Below are 23,519 nucleotides of genomic sequence, written 5' to 3' on the forward strand. Positions count from 1 at the left end.
TGGGACAAACTCTCCAGTTTGAAAAAAGAATTGATAAAGACTGTCATGCATGGGACCATCATGACAGAGTACCTACGAGCAAACATCGCTCCCAACGGTCTCTTGGTTTCTAATATACCTCGTATTTTTTTACAGGATCTAGCTTTCAGAAAGGACTGGGCACAAATAGTCTGGAAATGTACCAGGGATTGGTTGGTCTTAATTATCAATACTTCTAAACGTTTGGCTGACACAATCATCATTCAGATCAACATGATCGAGACCACTCTAAAGACTACTTTAACATTAACAGCTTTTAAGAGTCGACTAGCAGAAATCCAACAGAATTAAATGAGACTAAAGAATTCTTGACACAACAAAAAATAACTAAACTTCAAAAAGATATTGTTAGATTCAATAGAGAAAAGGTATATCCTTACATCAAGGATGACTATGAGGCTGATAATCAGTCTCGATCCTCTGATGAATCGACAACAGCCTTTAAGAAAACCCGTACCTTTAGAAGCGGTTCTTCTTCTGATGTCTGGAGTACGGATGATAATCTACCACAACCCTTTTATGGTTATTCACCTTACCCAGCACACCAACCTATGCCTTGGCAACCACCTTACCCCTTCTTTCAACCCCGCCCGATGATGCCATATGTGCCTTTTTTAGGCCACGGCCAGGGCAGGGGCAGAGGCAGAAGAAGAGGAAGAGGAAGACGAGTTCAGTGGTCCAGAGAAGAACCCCAAATGGTGACCAGGAGCCAAATCAAGAGCTCCTCAATGAGATTCTAGTTGTGAATTTATCATCTAGAGTACTCACTCTTACAGAAACAGATGTGCTCAATAAGGGTTTGGGGTTTGTCCCTACACCCGAAGAGGACTTCTTCCGACTACATATCGAAATGGCTCAATTTTTCCGGAAAATCCGGTTACATTTCTTTTTCAAGGACAAGACAGTAGACCTATCACACCATGATTCAGGTTTAAAAAAACCTTCTACTTTTGTTCCTCCACAAGTGGTTATGCCTAGTGAAGTCGTGACCTTTGAGAAAGCAGTACTTACTGACTTAAACAAATTATGTCCTAAACTTCCTTTCATTAACATCCCTAACAGAGAGAAGAGGGCGCTCCTTGATCTAGCATCTGATCCCCAGATCACTATTAAACAGGCTGACAAAGGAGGCGCCATCGTTATTATGAATTCTTCAGATTATAAACAAGAATGTTTACGTTTGTTAAGTGACACCACTTACTATGTTAAGATCAGGGTCGATCCCACCACCAGATTACAGACTCAGATTAGGATCTTGATAGAAGAAGCTAAGAATAATCTGTGGATCTCACCAAAGGAGGCTGATTTCCTCGATACTTTACATCCGCGAGTTCCTTATTTCTATTGCTTACCAAAGATTCACAAAAACATTACACCACCCCCGGGACGTCCAATTGTCTCGGGGATAGGTTCGGTCTTAGAACCATTGTCTATGTTTTGTGATTATTTTCTACAGACTCTGGTCAAGAATTCTTCCTCCTATTTGAAGGACACAAAAGATGTTCTCAATTTGATCGAGTCTATCAATAACTCTGACACTGTACAAGGTCTAATCACCATGGATGTTGAGGCATTATACACCAACATTCCACAGGAAGCGACTCTACAAGTTATAGAGTCAGCCCTACAGGAGTCATCCGACACTCTTTCGACCCCAGTTTCCTTCATAATGCAACTAGCCAGAATGGCATTGACAGAAAATTATTTTCAATTTGATGACCAGTTTTATCATCAAGTCCGGGGAACATCGATGGGCAGTACCTTTGCCCCCAGTTTGGCGTGCTTATATATGTTTGATTTTGAAAAGAAATTCATCTTATCATCACTTAACCCCTTTTCTAAGAATGTCACATTATGGCGTCGATACATCGATGACATCCTGATTATATGGAAGGGTCCTTTGCCAGATGCCGAACACTTTACTACCTGGATCAATACTCTTGACCCTTTCCTTAGATTCACGTCCACTGTTTCAGCAACCCAGTTATCTTTTCTCGACTTGATGATTACTATAAACAATGGCAAATTGTCTACCTCCATCTATCACAAGCCAACTGATCGTAATTCTTTGTTATTGTATGAAAGTCATCATCCAAAATCTTTACGAGACAATTTACCGTTTGGCCAATTTTTAAGACTCAGACGGAACTGCAGTTCCACTTCCGAATTTGACCATCAAGCTGATGCACTACAAGATAAACTCCTGGAACGGCATTATCCCTCCAGAACTGTAAGCCAGGCACGCAAACGGGCGCGAAACAACAACAGGGAGGCTCTACTTACCACTTTTGAAAAGACGCCTCAATCAAGAATCACATGTGTCTCTACTTTCACTCCCTTATCAAATTCAATCAAGAAATTGATTAATAAACAATGGTCTATTTTGACCAGTGGTGGCTACGAGATTTCTCAACCTTTATTTGCTTTTAAACGCTCAACTAACATCAAAGATATGGTTATTCACACCCGTCCACGACCACCAACCGACACCCACACCCAGAAAACATTGTGGGGTCTTCCTCCGGTTGTAGGACATCACCCGTGTGGTAACTGTAATGTTTGTGTGTTGACTAGAAATCTCACATCAGTGAATCTAGATCCTATAGGTACTTGGTACCTTAAAAAACATACTAATTGTAATACTAGGAATTGTGTTTACATGATCACCTGCCCTTGTGACTTACGCTATATTGGCATGACATCCAGACCGGTAAAGAATCGTATTAATGAACATCGCAGTAACATTAGGTGCAATAGAATTACTACTAAACTTAGCACACATTTTCTAGCGGCAAAACATTCCCCTGATGACCTTTGGTGGTTGGTTTTGGAAGCACCTAAAATAAGACCCAATGATCCAATACACCTTCTTAGAACAGAACAGAGATGGGTATTTAAATTGGGTACCAATATACGGGGTCTCAATGACGATATTCCTTGGACCACACTAGCATAAACGGGACTTACACACTCTAATATGGATCAATGTACTGATTGCACCTTAGAGGTACATTAGACTTCTCCATATTATCAGAATAAACAGACTTGCATATCCAACTGACTGGCTGTAGATGACATTATTATATGAGATGTATTTCCCCCTTTTTTTGCCTTTTTTTGCTATTTTTACGCTGCTAAATAATGAACTTAATTGTTAGTAGTATGTTGACTCAAGGGACGTTCAGCAAGTCAAGGTTTTCTCCTCTCTCCTTGTAGATACCACCTTTCTCTACTGCTTATATGGTGGTAATATTCCCTCGGGGTTGTACACTGATTTGCTCACCTTTTTATAAGAGATGCCTCATCTAAGATGGCCGCTAGCTCCTGGCCTTCTTTTATTTTTACTATCACATTCACCGAAGAAGCACCTCTTCCGGCGTGCCGGGACCCGATTTCCGGGACCTCGCAACCTTTTAAAACTCTGAGAACGTTTCACCGCGTCTTGATGCGGTTTCACGTCCCGGAGGGTAGGTCCTTAGATTGGACCGACGGCACGAATGTGAGTACCCTATATAACCTTTCCATACTGCTAATCTTTAATTTGTGTGAAGGAATAGCTTTCCGAGCAACCATGTGAGTTTACTTGTGTCCTCGTCAACTCTAACGAACTCGCCCTTCAAAATCCTTCGCCATTTTTACATTACTAGTGCATTTGAGTACCACCATTAAATAGCGTTTAAACCACGTGAGGTGCTGATATCGGGGCACTTGTTTTTGTTATTTTTTGACTGCCACAATGAGCACCAGTCCATTTTGATAGGACAATAACATCTTTCTCTTTGGTTTCTATGGACCTTTTTAACAATTTTGATTAACGAATAGTAGTACCTATATTTATTGCTGTATACATATAACAACCCTTCTCTCTACGTGATTTTTTAAGAGACCTTGGGTTGTTCTTGTTGTTGTTTTTTGCATTGACTTCCAATGAGAATTGTGTTTCATACCTTTACACCTGACTATTGCTCTTTATTCTTATCAATGACCTATGCTTATTATGTTTAGCTGATAGCCGAGTCCAGGGGACGTGCTTACTAAGGAGCCTGTTCCCAACTTGGGGGTGGTAAGCTACCTTATTGTCATCATAACTCCTCCTATTTTTCCTTCTTTTTGAATCTTGCTGTACTGCACAATGTTTGCATGTTGATTTTTATGACCACTTTTGGGCACGATTCGGTGCTTTTTCTCTTATGTTTTCTAGGGCGACCTGACTGTGACCTAGCCTTTATTCCTCAATGTAAGTGACTGGCTTTGTTAATTAATTTGTTGAATTGGAGAAGAGCGTATTTTGATTTTTTGGTCCTGATGAAGCGTCACGGATCCGAGTGGACCACACGACGCGAAACATGTTGACCTTGTCTAATGAGGACTCCTAATGGGCTTCTCCTCTGAGTTTACTGCTCATTGAAAGTAATTGAGCATTGACACTCATTGTATTACTTTCCCTTGTTTTTAATCTTGGTGGCATCCCTGACTATTGATTAAAATTATGATATATGTAGGGTTGCTATACCAATTTTAACTTGTATTTCTTTTGTTCTCTCCTTTGGGTATAGGTGCTTGAATGGAAGTACCTACCTTGTTTAGTTAGTTAGTATCCATTTACAACTATCAGAACAATACGGTTCAGTGCTCCTCCTTGTGGGGAGCCCCTCAGGCGTTGCACTGCCGGCCTGACATGGAGTATTACCCAATGATGATACCAGTCGTCTATTATGATGCTTGAGGGTTTCTACTCCTGATACTTCAGGTCTCTCTGGTTTTTCTTCCTTCCTTTTCTCTTATGGAACAGTGTACTTTAATTATGTTAGTATTATTAAAGAGAGACCTCTTTCCCAGGGAAAACGCATTATTGTTGTTTCTCCTATACAGGCTCTTGAGGCTGTTACAAAAGCTAGCGTCCCGAACGCAAAAGCACTGCACCTACGATGGATACAATGGGCTACGTCTTTAACAGCCACTGATGTAGACTACATTTTTGACCCAAAGTTACAAACTCAGGAATTTCTACAATATGAAGTTGAATATCCAGTTCCCGCTGACACGTTGCCTGTTGATCAATATCAAGTAGTCATGTACACCGATGGCTTTGCGTAACCAGCGATTGGAACAAAACACCAATATTCTGCTGCATGTGTGGTAGTGAGCGGCTATATGGAGGGAGAGAAATTCTGCCCCCAACATACTTATACACAGACCTTAGGGGATTGTACAGCACAATTGGCTGAGCTAAAAGCTCTACTAATGGCACTAGAACATACAGATCCGACGCGGTTCACACTGATTGTTTGTGATTCGTATTATTGCGTCCAGTCTTCTAACGAATACCTACATTACTGGCGCTTGAATGGGTTAAGAGATTCAAAAGGCAACACCATTAAACACAGACTACTGTGGGGGAAGGTAGCAGACCTGAAAGAGACGCTACCCAAAGTCCATGTTGTGCATGCACTTGGACACCAGTGCGTTGGAATACACGTTGCTGGAAATACTTTGGCTGATGAAGCCACAAAGTCGGTAGTGGCAGTTGCCAATGTAGCTGCAGTGACTCGTTCGAGTTCCAAACCAGACACAGAGATTATGGCTGCCATAAAAGCTACGGTTGATGGCACACCTTATCCAAAAGGATTTCCAAATAAATATCAATACTTCATGGGAAGTATGCTGAATGCTGAAGTTAAAATTCCTAGCATAGGCATACGCGATATCCCCAATAAAGATGTAAGAACACAATTGATTAAAGCAGCGCATGAGGGGGTGGCATCTGCACATGCTGGCGTGGCAGCTACAATTTCGCTATTGCAGGCCCGTTACTGGTGGCCTGGTCTCTATAAAGAGACTAAGCAGTATTCCTTTGTTGTGACATCTGTCAACAAATTAAAGTTTCAACAGCTAAGCACCGGCAGCAGACACCTCTCTTAATATCCAACAGACCATTACAATGTGTGTACTTGGATCATTGCGATCCACTAACACCGGATAGTGCATACAAATATATACTAGTCGCTGTTGATTCCTGCTCCATATTTGTGTGGGTGTGGCCACAGCGCTCGGCTGACGCTCGGACTGTTATTAAAGATTAGCGAGTCTTTGTCGGTACATATGCAGTTGCGGCATTCCATTCGGACCAGGGCCCTGCTTTTGCCTCAAGGGCATTCAGGGACACAATGGCTTCATTGGGGGTCCAGCTCCAGTACTCGTCTCCATTTCATCCCAGGGAAATTCTGTTGTGGAGCGATTAAACCACGATTTAAAGCAATCGTTAACAGCCAGAGTCTTAAGTACGGGTAGTTGTTGGCTAACCCACCTGTATGGAGTTCAGAGAGCACTACATAACCTGCCTAGAAGGTCCCTGGGGGGTCGTACTTCATATGAGTGCCTGTTCGGAACACAAATGTTTGTTCCGGATCTTGATGGTCCTGGTGTGGAGGCGGCTGAGACACCTTTTGACATAAATGATCGAGTCACTGTTTTACAGGAATTACAGCAGTTCCATGAAGATAACTCTTCTAAAAGTGCTGCCTCCACAGGAATTAAGGATGTGCCAGTAACACCTACCAGCTGGATTCCCAGGGTTGGGGATCTTGTGTGTGAAAAGGTCGCAGTAAAGAAAGAATTTGGCCCTTCTTATCGTGCACCAGTCCCTGTGTTGTGGATACACGGAACGAGAACTGTTATTCTACCCCCGTTGCCAGGTGCCCAAGAAAATCGCTTTGTTTCTATTGATAATGTCAAGTTACAACATGTGGCCGATTCTACACAGCCGACCAAGAGGAACGACCAGTAGTTCCCGAATCCCTCTCACTTCTGGAGAAGAAGTTCTGCTTCAAGTTGTCTATACCAACACTGGTACCTCTTCGAGCTTGGGGAGGGTGGATGATGATCTTGCATTAGTTCCACTAACAACGACCAACTTAGAAACATTTGATCAAGTCACTATGACTACAGATGTGACGGATGGTGCTATCTACAGTGTACCACCGCGGGAAACACCAACTTCTTCATTGACTACAGCAACGCCTTTTGCACGAACTGCCTCTGGTTACTTTGCAGACAACAACGATGGTCTATCGGACTCGTTTGCCTCTTCGACTGCTGACCTGTCAGGTCAACGTAAGCTGATGCGTTGGCTTAAAGATATGTATTTTGTTTCTCCATGGAACTATCTGTGGCTTTTATTGACTATGCTAGCATTTTTTCTTTGGATTGGGTTTGTCATTACCTTTTTTCTGTTTATACATGGTCATTTTCTTCCTGAAAGATCAGCGGTTGAACAGGTGGTGGAGGTGTTGAAACCACATTTTTCATCACATAAGGTTCGAAGAGACTTGTCCTTTGTGAACATTTCTGCAGTGCCAATTCCGGATGGGATTGTGTGGGATAAAGTAATGTTTGATATATATGGTCCCACTGAAATAATTCAAATACCGTATGTGCTAAAGTTATCCATGAATTATATAGCAATACCAGGCATTGTATCTGATGATTGGGATGTGAAGACAGTTGACTCAATGATGACAGAATTGCAATATTACACTGTCTATGAAAATGAAGATGTTTACCAGTTTAGAGACAATTATGGTGACATGTTTTGTTATAATTATTATGGGCACCATTTAATTCATAAAGCAAGTACTCCCAAAACAATATTTGACTACACGCAATGGGAACATTGCCCAACTCCCCCACAAGAGAGTTCCAGAACTTATTTTGATAAATTTACGTATTTTTCTGGGCACCATCAAAAGAATGCTGAAGTTAACTCCGACTAAAGATAAAAAATGTTGCTGACCAACGCGAAATTCATATTTTCGGATTCCTTTATTTCCCGATTTTCAATTGAAGGTTATGAATATTGGTCAAAAAATGTTGATTTGAAAAGTGTTTGGGGAACAAAGAATTGGCAAACTACAGGTAGAGAAACACTGTTTAGAGCATGTCTCATTCCCGCTCAAATGATTTTTTTAAATGAAACAGTACTGCAGACCAGCTGCTTAGGTTTAGCTACAATCAGAGAATTAAACATGCCCAGTATACCTGCCCCTGCAAAAATTTATAATTGGCAGAAATACATAAATGCCACCTTTAGTGAGCTTACTGAATGGGTCCAGAATGGTACATTTAACACTTCATTGACACGTCCAGGCGGGTGGTTATTGTGGCCAGTAGATACCGACGGCTGTCATCAACGTTTTGTCACGTCCTCGGGGGGTTTCCGAACGAGTAGGTCAGACCCTCGCTATAGATCACCAGAACATGCTGAAGTAATGACGACATATAGGGGGTCATTCTGACTTTGGCGGGCGGCGGAGGCCGCCCGCCAAAGTCCCGCCATCAGAATACCGCTGCGGGGTCAGAAGACCGCTGCGGTAATTCTGAGTTTCCCGCTGGGCTGGCGGGCGACCGCCAGAAGGCCGCCCGCCAGCCCAGCGGGAAACCCCCTTCCATGAGGATGCCGGCTCCGAATGGAGCCGGCGGAGTGGAAGGGGTGCGACGGGTGCAGTTGCACCCGTCGCGATTTTCAGTGTCTGCTTGGCAGACACTGAAAATCTTGGTGGGGCCCTGTTAGGGGGCCCGCGACACCCGTTACCGCCAGCCAGGTTCTGGCGGTCAAAACCGCCAGAGCCAGGCTGGTGGTAAGGGGGTCGGAATCCCCATGGCGGCGCTGCCTGCAGCGCCGCCATGGAGGATTCCCCAGGGCAGTGGGAAACCGGCGGGACACCGCCGGTTTTCCGTTTCTGACCGCGGCGGTACCGCCGCGGTCAGAATGCCCATGGATGCACCGCCAGCCTGTTGGCGGTGCATCCGCGGTTGTTGGCCTGGCGGTAGTCTACCGCCAGGGTCAGAATGACCCCCATAGTGTGGGAAAATTGTGCCAGCAATGGCTAAAATCATCCTCGCTAGATGCAGTTAAGACACATCTCACACTCCTGTCTAATGACACTGACTTACAAGATTTTTTGTCAGGCCCGAAGATGCCACGTAAAGAGGCTGCAGCCCGGTTAAGGCAGATAGATCAGGAAAATCTGAAAAAAGCAATAGCTGTTGTGGATAATGGAATTCACACCTTGTCCGACCGAATTTATACAATTAACAACATTGTTTCTTCTGCTATAGACATTATACGATCTGATATGTCTTCTTTATATCATGGACAGAGTGAGACCAGGTCCATTATGAAGTTGGGTTGGATGCTTCAGACATTGAAGGCGGGTCGCGTTCCGTGGCAGCACATCAGTGCCAGGGAAATATTTTTTTCCTTTAATTTGACGCGACAACAACAACTAATGGCTAAGAAGGAGGCGACTTATGTCATGCTTAAATATTGAAAAGTTAGAAAGATTGCCTTTTACTGTGGCGGAGATTCCCTCAGCAGAGTGGTTGATACACGGGGTTATTAATTTGCCTATTTCTACATTACAATTCACTTCTTGTTTGAAACATGTTCCGGTAGGCAGATATGAGAAGCTGGGAGATAGTTACATCCAGGAGGTGTGGGAGCTTCCCTTCATGTACAAATGCCTCAATGGCATGAAAGAGGTCTTTCTTAGCGGCAGTGAATGTGAGACTTCAGTCAGCCATTCGATGATTTGTAAGCAGCTGTCCTTGCATGGGGCGTGTAATGCCTCGGTTGCGAACTTGGCTTGCTATCTGAAGGGAGTTCCAGTCCCCTTGATTAAACGCACGTTCCAGGTGCTTTCAAACAGCAGCTACGTCCTCCTCAATAGTGAAGACTGTTGCGGCATGCGGGCCGGAATAGTTTACGTTGTTTCGGTCACTAAGGTCATTACTTGCTGCGGGAACGTGTTGTTTCCCCCCACTAAAATTAGGGAGGTAGCGGATATGTGGCCTCACATTGCTACTTCTAAGGTGAATTTTGACAAGTTAAGCAGACTGAAGACTTTGTTGTTTCAGAAGCATGTGGCCCTTACATCTGCACGCGATGCCTACGCACTTCATGTGGCAAGGTCATCGGCGGAAATACAGTCCCTGTTAAATACAAACTTTCCGAGCCACTTTGGTGAACTCGTACGACGTATATTTAATGCTTCCAGCACGGCTGGATTAGCACATTTTTTCAAAGCTGTTGGTATTGGTTTCGTTCACACGTTCTCTTCTATATTCGGTTTAATACCTTCGGCTATTCATTCCATCTTCGGAAGCATTTTTGGGGGATTTCCGATAACTTTGGCTTTATTTGCCAGCATTTTGCTGTTGCTGTTGTTTTTCCGAAATGGCTGTCCTGCCGCAACAAGGACGAATGTGGGCGCTCCCATCAGCGCAGCTGTGTCGTGAACGCATGATACAGTACTTCGGAGCAACACTCCTGGAACATTTGGAGTGTGACTGGTCTCTGTCATTCAGACTGGTTTTGGATTGTGTGCAGCCCGTGTTTCGGTGCCGTTGGTGCTCTTTTGAACATGCACTGGACGTTTGCCTCTCGCAGCTACGCCCCCCAGTGGTTGATGCTGATCTGTTGATGTTCTCAATGAGGGCTCATTACCAGACATGCGCGCTGCGGCTGCGTTTGATTAGAGCGGCTGATTACGAGATACCCTTCCTGAAGGAAGTTGACATTAACTCGTTTATAGGCACTGCACAGGATGTCGCCTTAGTTGACACTGGGGCTTTGGAACACACCTGCTCCTTGCTAGTCTTTGGCGTGGATTTTCCAGTTTTGTCATCTGCCGAAGTGGAGAATTTCCTGCTTTCCATGATCAATGCATAATTTGGACTTATTCTAAATTGACATTATCCATTGAATTCGGCTTTGGCCGCTTGCTCATATTTTAATTTGCAAATTATTATGCTTGTGTGTCTTCTTAACTTGTTGAAATTGGATAGGGTTTTACTTATATTTGAGCTCAGGGCATTTTTAGCTTCGATTTAACCCACTTTCTACCGACAAGGGGAGGGTGTAGTGTAGCCATTTTTCATATAGCTTCATGCGCGTCAGCTTAATGTATTAGGCCTCTCTGCACTTTGCCCTAGATACATTTTATTCAACCTCACACGGTTATTTTACAATAACCACTTTTACGGTCTTGTTTTTATTTCATTCTATCACACTGTTTAGCTTATTTCAGCACTGTGTTCTCAAACAATGCATTCCTGCTCACTCTGTGCTTCAGTCAAGGCTACAGTCTGGTACATTGCCGGTACACGTGGTAGAAGTTTAGTCTCTAGTGTTCGTAGAAAATACACATCCTTACGTAGGGACATTTTCTTAGAACATCTGCGTGTTAGTTATAAAAACACTTTCTAGTCCTAGTACATGTTAGAGGGAGATTCCGACCAGGAACCTACAACTAGATGCTGACTGCCCTGTTGCAGATGCTGATGCAGATCACAGGCCTTTGCTCAGGTATGAGGGTTGATGTCCTCCCAAGGGAACCTGAAAGGCAGGCTTAGAGCTTCACATGCTGTGCTCAGAATATAACTTAGAGAGAACCTAATATAGTTGCACTATGATAGCCTTATTCTTGTGCTTCACTCTCATTGTTACTATTTTAATCCTACTGTGTTGTGTAGTTCTGGTTATTGCAGCTCACGGTTTGCTATATAAAATGCAGTTGTTTTATTAAACCAATCTTTTAAACTTAAACTGCCTTCGTCATTTCTATATGGGACCGCACTGTGTATGAGAGAACCGGTTGTAACCTGAGTGACCACGACTTCCCTGGGAAGTACTAAGATGTCATGCGCTCGGCTGCCCAATTGTCTCTTCCCTTTGGGAGAGATGAGGCACTGCTAGTTAGCCGCAGCAAAACCCGGATTTAGGGCGACAAGGGTCCTTCACTGTGGGTCAGACTTAGTCCCCCACACTGCGAACGATCTGGCCGCCCAAAAATCTAGTAGTCTCATTAGGATAATGAGAGCCTACGCGACACCAGTTTCTCTATAACCATAGTTACAATGGCTCCTGTGTCCCAGTAGACCTGAACCTCAACACAATTTATTAGGGGAAGTTGCTTGTACTTATCCATGTTAAGGGGACAAGTAACTAAGGTGGCAAAATCTATGCCAGCATCAGAGACTAAAATAGCCTCTGTGGTCTCCCTAACAAGACCAACCCCAACTACATTGCCAATAGTGAGCCCAGCCACACCCTTGGATTGGCTATTAGTAGTAGATTTCCCACCACCACTGCTATTACTAGGGGCACTAGAATTTGCAGCAGGGGTTGTGGTGGTGGGAGGTTTGGTGTTTTTCTTTGGACAACTGGAATCAGTTGCCCAATGGCCTTTGACTTTACACAAATAACACCAAGGCCTTTTAGGTTGATTATTGGAAGAGGATTTGGACCCACCACCCCCAGAGGATTTTTGTGGGCCTGATGAAGACTCAGAATGTTTACTTTTGTCCCCACCCTTGTCAGAAGACTTACCATCCTTCTTCTTGCCATCCTTGTCACCCCCGTATGAACTTTTCTGTTCACCCTTGTTCTGACTCACTTGTCTGCCTTCTTTCCCAATTCTTGGGGAGAGGTCAGATCCGCGTCTACTAGGTATTGGTGCAACAAGTCAGACACACAGTTGTTCAGAATATGCTCTCTCAGAATAAGATTGTACAGGCTTTCATAGTCAGATACCTTACTGCCATGTAACCACCCCTCCAAGGCCTTCACTGAACAGTCCACAAAAACTGTCCGGTCTTGAGAAGACTCTTTTCTGGTGTCTCTGAACTTAATCCTGTATTGTTCAGTGGTTAAGCCAAATCCATCCAAGAGTGCATCTTTCAATACTGTGTAGTTGTTAGCTTCACTTTCTCTAACAGTAAGGAGCCTATCCCTACCCATACCAGTGAAAGATAGCCACAAGATAGCAGCCCCCTGCCTTTGAGGGACCAACTGTACCATTCAGGCCCTCTCAAGTGCAGCAAACCACTTGTTAATGTCATCCCCCTCCTTGTAAGGGGGGACTATCTATACCAGGATTGCTATCAAAAACACTGCTGCTGCCACCATGGGGAACTAACCCCAACCTCTGCCTTACCCTTTCCACATCCAGAGATTCCCTGTTTAAGGCCATCTGCTGCTGTTTATGCTTCAGCCTGGCCTCTTCCAACCTCAGCTTTCTGAGATCCCTTTCCATTAAGTTATCCTCAGGGTGGGAGGCTTGGGAATTGTGAGACACAGAAGAAATGTGGGAATTGGCAGAGAGAGACCTTTCCCTAACTGACTGAACTCTAGTAACCTGGCCTTTAGGAGTGAAAGGTGCCCTACTAGTGTGTGACCCCCCTCCCACTACCAGTGTCACTAGATGGCCTGTTAGCTGACAGGTCCTTGGAAGAACCCTCCCCAGCAACCTCAGGGGACTCCTCTGAGTCTTGCTGGGTACCCCACTCCTCTACCTCCTGATCCTGGGATGGGCCAGACTGGTTCTGGTCACTTTCTAGGAGAAGCCTAAGGAGAAGATCTTTTATAGGATTATTACCAATGGCTAAACCTCTTTCAATGCAGAGACCCCTCTAACTTTTAAAGTTTAGATTCCCATATGTTGCCTGGACAACTGTGGGAGTAAGTTCTACTGCAGACATTATAGAAAGGGGTTAGGACAGAGAGAAAGAAAAAAGTTTAGAAACTTTTAAAGAAAAGAGAAAAACGTTTTAAAACGCTTCAAAACGTTTGAAAACTTTTCTAAAACTTTTTAGAACGTTTAAAGAAGGAAAGTTAAACTGTTTAGGTTAACTGTGTATATTCTGAAGTATTTGGTATATGTTTTTTTATGAAAAGCACCAATGACAAAGTGGTAAAGCAGTTACAAGTACTGATCCCACTGCTGCACCACCAATGTAGGAGGCTGGCCTGGCTTATAATGAGTACCTTGTGGTACTTACACCTTGTGCCAGATCCAGTTATCCCTTATTAGTAGATTAGTAGTGTAGTGTTCTAGCAGCTTAGGCTGATAGAGGTAGCTATAGCAGAGCAGCTTAGGCTGAACTAGGAAACATGTAAAGCACCTACTATACCACTTATATCATATAGCACTATATCATAAGAAGCACAATACTCAGAGTTACTAAAAATAAAGGTACTTTATTTTAGTGACAATATGCCAAAAGTATCTCAGAGGATATACTCCCTTAGGAGGTGAGTAAAATACACCAAATATACACACAAACCAAAATCAGGTAAGTAAACAGTTAGAAAAGTAGTGCAAACACTGTAGAACACAATAGAATGCAATAGGACACAATAGGCCCAGGGGCAACACAAACCATATACTCCAAAACTGGAATGCGAACCACAAATGGATCCCAGGCCTAGTGTAGTGTGTAGAGAGTCGCTGGGAGTGTAAGAAAACACTAAGGATGTCCAAGATACCTGTAGGAAAGTACCATCTTGCCTGGCATGTTACCCCCATTTTTCACTGTATATATGTTGTTTTAGTTGTATGTGTCACTGGGACCCTGGTAACCCAGGGCCCCAGTGCTCATAAGTGTGCCTGTATGTGTTACCTGTGTAGTGACTAACTGTCTCACTGAGGCTCTGCTAATCAGAACCTCAGTGGTTATGCTCTCTCATTGCTTTCCAAATTGTCACTGACAGGCTAGTGACCATTTTTACCAATTTACATTGGCTTACTGGAACACCCTTATAATCCCCTAGTATATGGTACTGAGGTACCCAGGGTATTGGGGTTCCAGGAGATCCCTATGGGCTGCAGCATTTCTTTTGCCACCCATAGGGAGCTCTGACAATTCTTACACAGGCCTGCCACTGCAGCCTGAGTGAAATAACGTCCACGTTATTTCACAGCCATTTTACACTGCACTTAAGTAACTTATGAGTCACCTATATGTCTAACCTTTACCTGGTAAAGGTTAGGTGCAAAGTTACTTAGTGTGAGGGCACCCTGGCACTAGCCAAGGTGCCCCCACATTGTTCAGAGCCAATTCACTGAACTTTGTGAGTGCGGGGACACCATTACACGCGTGCACTACATATAGGTCACTACCTATATGTAGCTTCACCATGGTAACTCCGAATATGGCCATGTAACATGTCTATGATCATAGAATTGCCCCCTCTATGCCATCCTGGCATTGTTGGTACAATTCTATGATCCCAGTGGTCTGTAGCACAGACCCTGGTACTGCCAGACTGCCCTTCCTGGGGTTTCTCTGCAGCTGCTGCTGCTGCCAACCCCTCAGACAGGCATCTGCCCTCCTGGGGTCCAGCCAGGCCTGGCCCAGGATGGCAGAACAAAGAACTTCCTCTGAGAGAGGGTGTGACACCCTCTCCCTTTGGAAAATGGTGTGAAGGCAGGGGAGGAGTAGCCTCCCCCAGCCTCTGGAAATGCTTTGTTGGGCACAGAGGTGCCCAATTCTGCATAAGCCAGTCTACACCGGTTCAGGGACCCCTTAGCCCCTGCTCTGGCGCGAAACTGGACAAAGGAAAGGGGAGTGACCACTCCCCTGACCTGCACCTCCCCTGGGAGGTGTCCAGAGCTCCTCCAGTGTGCTCCAGACCTCTGCCATCTTGGAAACAGAGGTGCTGCTGGCACACTGGACTGCTCTGAGTGGCCAGTGCCACCAGGTGACGTCAGAGACTCCTTGTGATAGGCTCCTTCAGGTGTTAGTAGCCTTTCCTCTCTCCTAGGTAGCCAAACCCTCTTTTCTGGCTATTTAGGGTCTCTGTCTCTGGGGAAACTTTAGATAACGAATGCATGAGCTCAGCCGAGTTCCTCTGCATCTCCCTCTTCACCTTCTGATAAGGAATCGACCGCTGACCGCGCTGGAAGCCTGCAAACCTGCAACATAGTAGCAAAGACGACTACTGCAACTCTGTAACGCTGATCCTGCCGCCTTCTCGACTGTTTTCCTGCTTGTGCATGCTGTGGGGGTAGTCTGCCTCCTCTCTGCACCAGAAGCTCCGAAGAAATCTCCCGTGGGTCGACGGAATCTTCCCCCTGCAACCGCAGGCACCAAAAAGCTGCATTACCGGTCCCTTGGGTCTCCTCTCAGCACGACGAGCGAGGTCCCTCGAATCCAGCGACACCGTCCAAGTGACCCCCACAGTCCAGTGACTCTTCAGCCCAAGTTTGGTGGAGGTAAGTCCTTGCCTCACCTCGCTGGGCTGCATTGCTGGGAACCGCGACTTTGCAAGCTACTCCGGCCCCTGTGCACTTCCGGCGGAAATCCTTCGTGCACAGCCAAGCCTGGGTCCACGGCACTCTAACCTGCATTGCACGACTTTCTAAGTTGGTCTCCGGCGACGTGGGACTCCTTTGTGCAACTTCGGCGAGCACCGTTTCACGCATCCTCGTAGTGCCTGTTTCTGGCACTTCTCCGGGTGCTACCTGCTTCAGTGAGGGCTCTTTGTCTTGCTCGACGTCCCCTCTCTCTGCAGGTCCAATTTGCGACCTCCTGGTCCCTCCTGGGCCCCAGCAGCGTCCAAAAACGCCAAACGCACGATTTGCGTGTAGCAAGGCTTGTTGGCGTTCATCCGGCGGGAAATCACTTCTGCACGACTCTCCAAGGCGTGGGGGATCAATCCTCCGAAGGGAAAGTCTTTAGCCCTTGTCGTTCCTGCAGTATTCACAGTTCTTCAGCCTAGTAAGAGCTTCTTTGCACCAACCGCTGGCATTTCTTGGGCATCTGCCCATCTCCGAGCTGCTTGTGACTTTTGGACTTGGTCCCCTTGTTCCACAGGTACCCTCAGTCAGGAATCCATCGTTGTTGCATTGCTGATTTGTGTTTTCCTTGCATTTTCCCTCTAACACGACTATTTTGTCCTTAGGGGAACTTTGGTGCACTTTGCACTCACTTTTCAGGGTCTTGGGGAGGGTTATTTTTCTAACTCTCACTATTTTCTAATAGTCCCAGCGACCCTCTACAAGGTCACATAGGTTTGGGGTCCATTCGTGGTTCGCATTCCACTTTTGGAGTATATGGTTTGTGTTGCCCCTATCCCTATGTTTCCCCATTGCATCCTATTGTAACTATACATTGTTTGCACTGTTTTCTAAGACTATACTGCATATTTTTGCTATTGTGTATATATATCTTGTGTATATTTCCTATCCTCTCACTGAGGGTACACTCTAAGATACTTTGGCATATTGTCATAAAAATAAAGTACCTTTATTTTTAGTATAACTGTGTATTGTGTTTTCTTATGATATTGTGCATATGACACTAAGTGGTACTGTAGTAGCTTCACACGTCTCCTAGTTCAGCCTAAGCTGCTCTGCTAAGCTACCATTATCTATCAGCCTAAGCTGCTAGACACCCTATACACTAATAAGGGATAACTGGGCCTGGTGCAAGGTGCAAGTACCCCTTGGTACTCACTACAAGCCAGTCCAGCCTCCTACATTGGTTGTGCAGTGGTGGGATAAGTGCTTGAGACTACTTACCACTCTTGTCATTGTACTTTTCATAAGAGAAAAATATACAAAACAAGGTCAGTGTATATACACATAGCCAAAAAGTTTTGCATTTCCTCTTTTCACTCTTTTCTAAGTGCTGAAAAGTACTTCTAAACTTTCAAAAAGTTCTTAAAAGTTTAAAAAGTTTTTTCTGTCTTTCCAAAAAGTTCTGAAAACTTTTTTCTCTTTTGTCTATCACTTTAACTCTCTCTAAAAAATGTCTGGCACAGGCCAAAAAGTTGAACTGTCCAAACTTGCATATGATCACCTTAGCTGGAAAGGAGCAAGGAGTCTCTGCATAGAGAGAGGTTTGAGTGTAGGGAAGAATCCTTCCTTAGAACTGCTAATTAATATGCTTAGAGTACAGGATAAGGCCATAAGTGCCCAATCTGTGGAAAAAGTAGCTAATGGTTCTCAATCTGATCCAGGGACTCCCCCAGGAAAAGGTTCAGGAAAGAAACTTCTTAGCCTGCCCATTACTAGACAGTCTAGCATAGTTGGTACAGAGGTTGAATCACATCATACTGATGATGTGCTCTCACATTATACTGGTAGCCAAGCTGTTAGGGTGCCCTCTGTAAGGGACAGGTCTCCTTCTGTTCATTCCCATCATACCTCTGTATCTAGAAATGTCCCTCCCACCCACCCTGATGACAGATTGTTAGAAAGGGAGCTCAATAGATTGAGAGTGGAGCAAACCAGACTGAAGCTCAAGAAGCAACAGCTGGATTTGGATAGACAGTCTTTAGAAATAGAGAGGGAAAGACAGAAAATGGGTTTAGATACCCATGGTGGCAGCAGCAGTATTCCCCATAGTCATCCTGCAAAAGAGCATGATTCCAGGAATCTGCATAAGATAGTTCCCCCTTACAAGGAGGGGGATGACATTAACAAGTGGTTTGCTGCACTTGAGAGGGCCTGTGCTGTACAGGATGTCCCTCAAAAGCAGTGGGCTGCTATCCTATGGCTATCATTTACTGGAAAAGGTAGGGATAGGCTCCTTACTGTAAAAGAAAATGATGCTAACAATTTCCAAGTTCTTAAGAATGCACTCCTGGATGGTTATGGCTTAACCACTGAACAGTACAGGATAAAGTTCAGAGATACCAAAAAGGAGTCTTCACAAGACTGGGTTGATTTCATTGACCAGGCAGTGAAGGCCTTGGAGGGGTGGTTACATGGCAGTAAAGTTACTGAATATGACAGCCTGTATAACTTAATCCTGAGAGAGCATATTCTTAATAATTGTGTGTCTGATTTGTTGCACCAGTACTTGGTGGACTCTGATCTGACCTCTCCCCAAGAATTGGGAAAGAAGGCAGACAAATGGGTCAGAACAAGAGTGAACAGAAAAGTTCATACAGGGGGTGACAAAGATGGCAACAAAAAGAAGGATGGTAAGTCTTCTGACAAGGGTGGGGACAAATCTAAAAATGAGTCTTCATCAGGCCCACAAAAACACTCTGGTGGGGGTGGTGGGCCCAAATCCTCCTTTAATCAGAACAAGGAAAAGAAACCATGGTGCTATTTATGTAAGATAAAAGGCCATTGGACAACAGATCCCAGTTGTCCAAAGAAAGGCACCACAGCTCCTACCACTACAACCCCTACTGCTACACCTAGTGTCCCTACTAATAGCAGTGGTGGTGGGAGCAAACCTACTAATAGCCAATCCAAGGGAGTAGCTGGGCTCACTTTTGGTAATTTAGTTGGGGTTGGTCTGATTAGGGAGACCACAGAGGCTACTTTAGTCTCTGAAGGGGCTATTGACTTAGCCACTTTGGTTGCTTGCCCCCATAACTTGGAGAAGTACAAGCAACTAACCCTAATAAATGGTGTTGAGGTCCAGGCCTACAGGGACACAGGTGCCAGTGTCACAATGGTGATTGAGAAACTGGTGCACCCTGAACAACACATACTTGGACACCAGTACCAAGTAACCGATGCTCACAACATAACACAAAGCCACCCCATGGCTGTTGTAAATCTCAACTGGGGGGGGGTATCTGGTCCAAAGAAAGTTGTGGTAGCTTCAGATTTACCTGTAGACTGTCTATTAGGGAACGATTTGGAGACATCAGCTTGGTCAGATGTGGAGTTGGAGGCCCATGCAGCAATGCTGGGCATCCCAGGGCATATTTTTGCTTTGACAAGGGCTCAGGCCAAAAAGCAAAAAGGACAGGGAAGCTTGGATCCTGGAACAATGGACGAAGTGCTCCCTAAAGCTAGGGCTAGTAGAAGCAAACCACTTCCTACTATCCCTCCCTCTACAGTGGATTCTACTTCTGAGGAAGAAGAATTCCCTCCCTGTGCAGAACCTACACCAGAGGAGCTGGAAGCAGACACTGCTGAGCTTTTGGGTGAAGGGGGGCCTGCCAGAGAGGAGCTGAGTGTGGCACAGCAAACCTGTCCCACATTAGAGGGTCTCAGACAGCAAGCTGTCAAACAGGCTAATGGGGATGTCAGTGACTCACACAGAGTTTACTGGGAGGACAACCTCTTGTACACTGAGCAAAGGGATCCTAAACCTGGAGCTGCCAGGAGATTAGTGATTCCTCAGGAGTACAGAAAGTTCCTCCTAACACTGGCACATGACATTCCCTTAGCTGGGCACCTGGGTCAAATGAAAACTTGGGACAGATTGGTACCACTGTTTCATTGGCCTAGGATGTCTGAGGACACAAAAGATTTTTGTAAGTCCTGTGAAACCTGTCAAGCCAGTGGCAAGACAGGTGGCACTCCAAAGGCACCCCTTATTCCACTGCCTGTGGTTGGGGTTCCCTTTGAAAGGGTAGGGGTTGACATAGTTGGCCCCCTTGACCCTCCTACTGCTTCAGGCAATAGATTTATCTTGGTGGTAGTGGACCATGCCACAAGATATCCTGAAGCTATTCCTTTAAGGACCACTACAGCTCCTGCAGTGGCAAAGGCCCTCCTGGGAATATTTTCCAGGGTGGGCTTCCCAAAGGAAGTAGTATCAGACAGAGGAAGCAATTTCATGTCTGCATACTTAAAGGCCATGTGGAAGGAGTGTGGTGTAACTTACAAGTTCACAACACCCTATCATCCACAAACAAATGGACTGGTGGAGAGATTTAATAAAACTCTCAAAGGCATGATTATGGGACTCCCTGAAAAACTCCGCAGGAGATGGGATATCCTTCTACCATGCCTCCTTTTTGCCTACAGGGAGGTACCCCAGAAAGGAGTGGGCTTCAGCCCCTTTGAACTTCTTTTTGGACACCCTGTTAGGGGTCCACTCACACTTGTAAAGGAGGGTTGGGAACAACCTTTAAAAGCTCCTAAGCAGGATATTGTGGATTATGTACTTGGCCTCAGATCAAGGATGGCTGAGTACATGAAAAAGGCCAGTAAAAACCTTCAGGCCAGCCAAGAGCTCCAGAAGCAATGGCATGATCAGAAGGCTGTTTTGGTTCAGTACCAACCAGGGCAGAAAGTGTGGGTCTTGGAGCCTGTGGCCCCAAGAGCACTCCAAGATAAATGGAGTGGTCCACACACAATTGTTGAAAAGAAGGGTGAAGTCACCTACTTGGTGGACTTAGGCACTGCCAGGAGTCCCCTTAGGGTGCTCCATGTCAACCGCCTGAAACCCTACTATGACAGGGCTGATCTCACCCTGCTCATGGCAACAGATGAGGGACAGGAAGAAGACAGTGATCCTCTACCTGATCTCTTCTCTTCCACAGAACAAGATGCTCTTGTGGAAGGGGTAGTTTTGGCTGATTGTCTTACTGCTGAGCAGAAAGACAATTGCATAAATCTCCTAGGACAATTTTCAGACCTCTTCTCCATTGTGCCAGGCACCACTTCTTGGTGTGAGCACACATACGATACTGGAGACAGTTTACCTGTCAAAAGTAAGATCTATAGGCAGCCTGACCATGTCAGGGACTGCATAAAGCAAGAAGTTCAGAAGATGTTGGAACTAGGAGTGGTTGAGCACTCTGACAGTCCATGGGCTTCTCCTGTGGTACTGGTACCAAAACCCAATTCTAAAGATGGAAAGAAGGAAATGAGGTTTTGTGTAGACTATAGAGGTCTCAACTTGGTAACCAAAACAGATGCTCACCCTATACCCAGGGCAGATGAGCTAATAGATACACTGGCATCTGCCAAGTATCTAAGCACTTTTGATTTGACTGCAGGGTATTGGCAGATCAAAATGTCAGAAGATGCTAAACCTAAGACTGCATTTTCTACCATTGGAGGACATTACCAGTTTACTGTAATGCCTTTTGGTTTGAAAAATGCACCTGCCACTTTTCAGAGGTTGGTGAACACAGTCCTGCAAGGGCTGGAAGCTTTCAGTGCAGCATATTTGGATGATATAGCTGTCTTTAGCTCCAGCTGGGATGATCACCTGGTCCACCTTTGGAAAGTTTTGGAGGCCCTGCAAAAGGCAGGCCTCACTATCAAGGCTTCAAAGTGCCAGATAGGGCAGGGTAAGGTGGTTTATCTGGGACACCTTGTTGGTGGGGAACAGATTGCACCACTTCAGGGGAAAATCCAAACTATTATTGATTGGATTCCCCCTACCACTCAGACTCAGGTGAGAGCCTTCCTAGGCATCACTGGGTATTACAGGAGGTTCATTAAGAACTATGGCTCCATTGCAGCCCCTCTTAATGACCTCACATCCAAGAAAATGCCTAAAAAGGTATTATGGACAGCAAACTGTCAGAAAGCTTTTGAGGAGCTGAAGCAGGCCATGTGCTCTGCACCTGTCCTGAAAAGCCCTTGTTACTCTAAAAAATTCTATGTCCAAACTGATGCATCTGAATTAGGAGTAGGGGCAGTCCTATCACAACTTAATTCTGAGGGCCAGGATCAACCTGTTGCTTTTATTAGTAGAAGGTTGACCCCTAGAGAAAAGCGTTGGTCTGCCATTGAGAGGGAGGCCTTTGCTGTGGTCTGGGCTCTGAAGAAGTTGAGGCCATACCTGTTTGGCACTCACTTCATTGTTCAGACAGACCACAAACCTCTACTTTGGCTAAAACAAATGAAAGGTGAAAATCCTAAATTGTTGAGGTGGTCCATATCCCTACAGGGAATGGACTATACAGTGGAACATAGACCTGGGAGTAGCCACTCCAATGCAGATGGACTCTCCAGATATTTCCACTTAGACAATGAAGACTCATCAGGTAATGGCTAGTCTTATTGTCCTTCGTTTGGGGGGGGGTTGTGTAGGAAAGTACCATCTTGCCTGGCATGTTACCCCCATTTTTCACTGTATATATGTTGTTTTAGTTGTATGTGTCACTGGGACCCTGGTAACCCAGGGCCCCAGTGCTCATAAGTGTGCCTGTATGTGTTACCTGTGTAGTGACTAACTGTCTCACTGAGGCTCTGCTAATCAGAACCTCAGTGGTTATGCTCTCTCATTGCTTTCCAAATTGTCACTGACAGGCTAGTGACCATTTTTACCAATTTACATTGGCTTACTGGAACACCCTTATAATCCCCTAGTATATGGTACTGAGGTACCCAGGGTATTGGGGTTCCAGGAGATCCCTATGGGCTGCAGCATTTCTTTTGCCACCCATAGGGAGCTCTGACAATTCTTACACAGGCCTGCCACTGCAGCCTGAGTGAAATAACGTCCACGTTATTTCACAGCCATTTTACACTGCACTTAAGTAACTTATGAGTCACCTATATGTCTAACCTTTACCTGGTAAAGGTTAGGTGCAAAGTTACTTAGTGTGAGGGCACCCTGGCACTAGCCAAGGTGCCCCCACATTGTTCAGAGCCAATTCACTGAACTTTGTGAGTGCGGGGACACCATTACACGCGTGCACTACATATAGGTCACTACCTATATGTAGCTTCACCATGGTAACTCCGAATATGGCCATGTAACATGTCTATGATCATAGAATTGCCCCCTCTATGCCATCCTGGCATTGTTGGTACAATTCTATGATCCCAGTGGTCTGTAGCACAGACCCTGGTACTGCCAGACTGCCCTTCCTGGGGTTTCTCTGCAGCTGCTGCTGCTGCCAACCCCTCAGACAGGCATCTGCCCTCCTGGGGTCCAGCCAGGCCTGGCCCAGGATGGCAGAACAAAGAACTTCCTCTGAG

The 23,519-nt window shown here is 45.2% G+C and overlaps 1 pseudogene; it reads left to right on the plus strand.

The window, feature by feature from the left end:
* LOC138286916 (zinc finger protein 208-like) overlaps nucleotides 1-23,519 on the plus strand; it is a 255,326-nt pseudogene that overhangs the window by 142,664 nt on the left and 89,143 nt on the right.

Source organism: Pleurodeles waltl, chromosome 4_1 (genome assembly GCF_031143425.1).
Source record: "Pleurodeles waltl isolate 20211129_DDA chromosome 4_1, aPleWal1.hap1.20221129, whole genome shotgun sequence".
Classification (NCBI taxonomy): Eukaryota; Metazoa; Chordata; class Amphibia; order Caudata; family Salamandridae; genus Pleurodeles; species Pleurodeles waltl.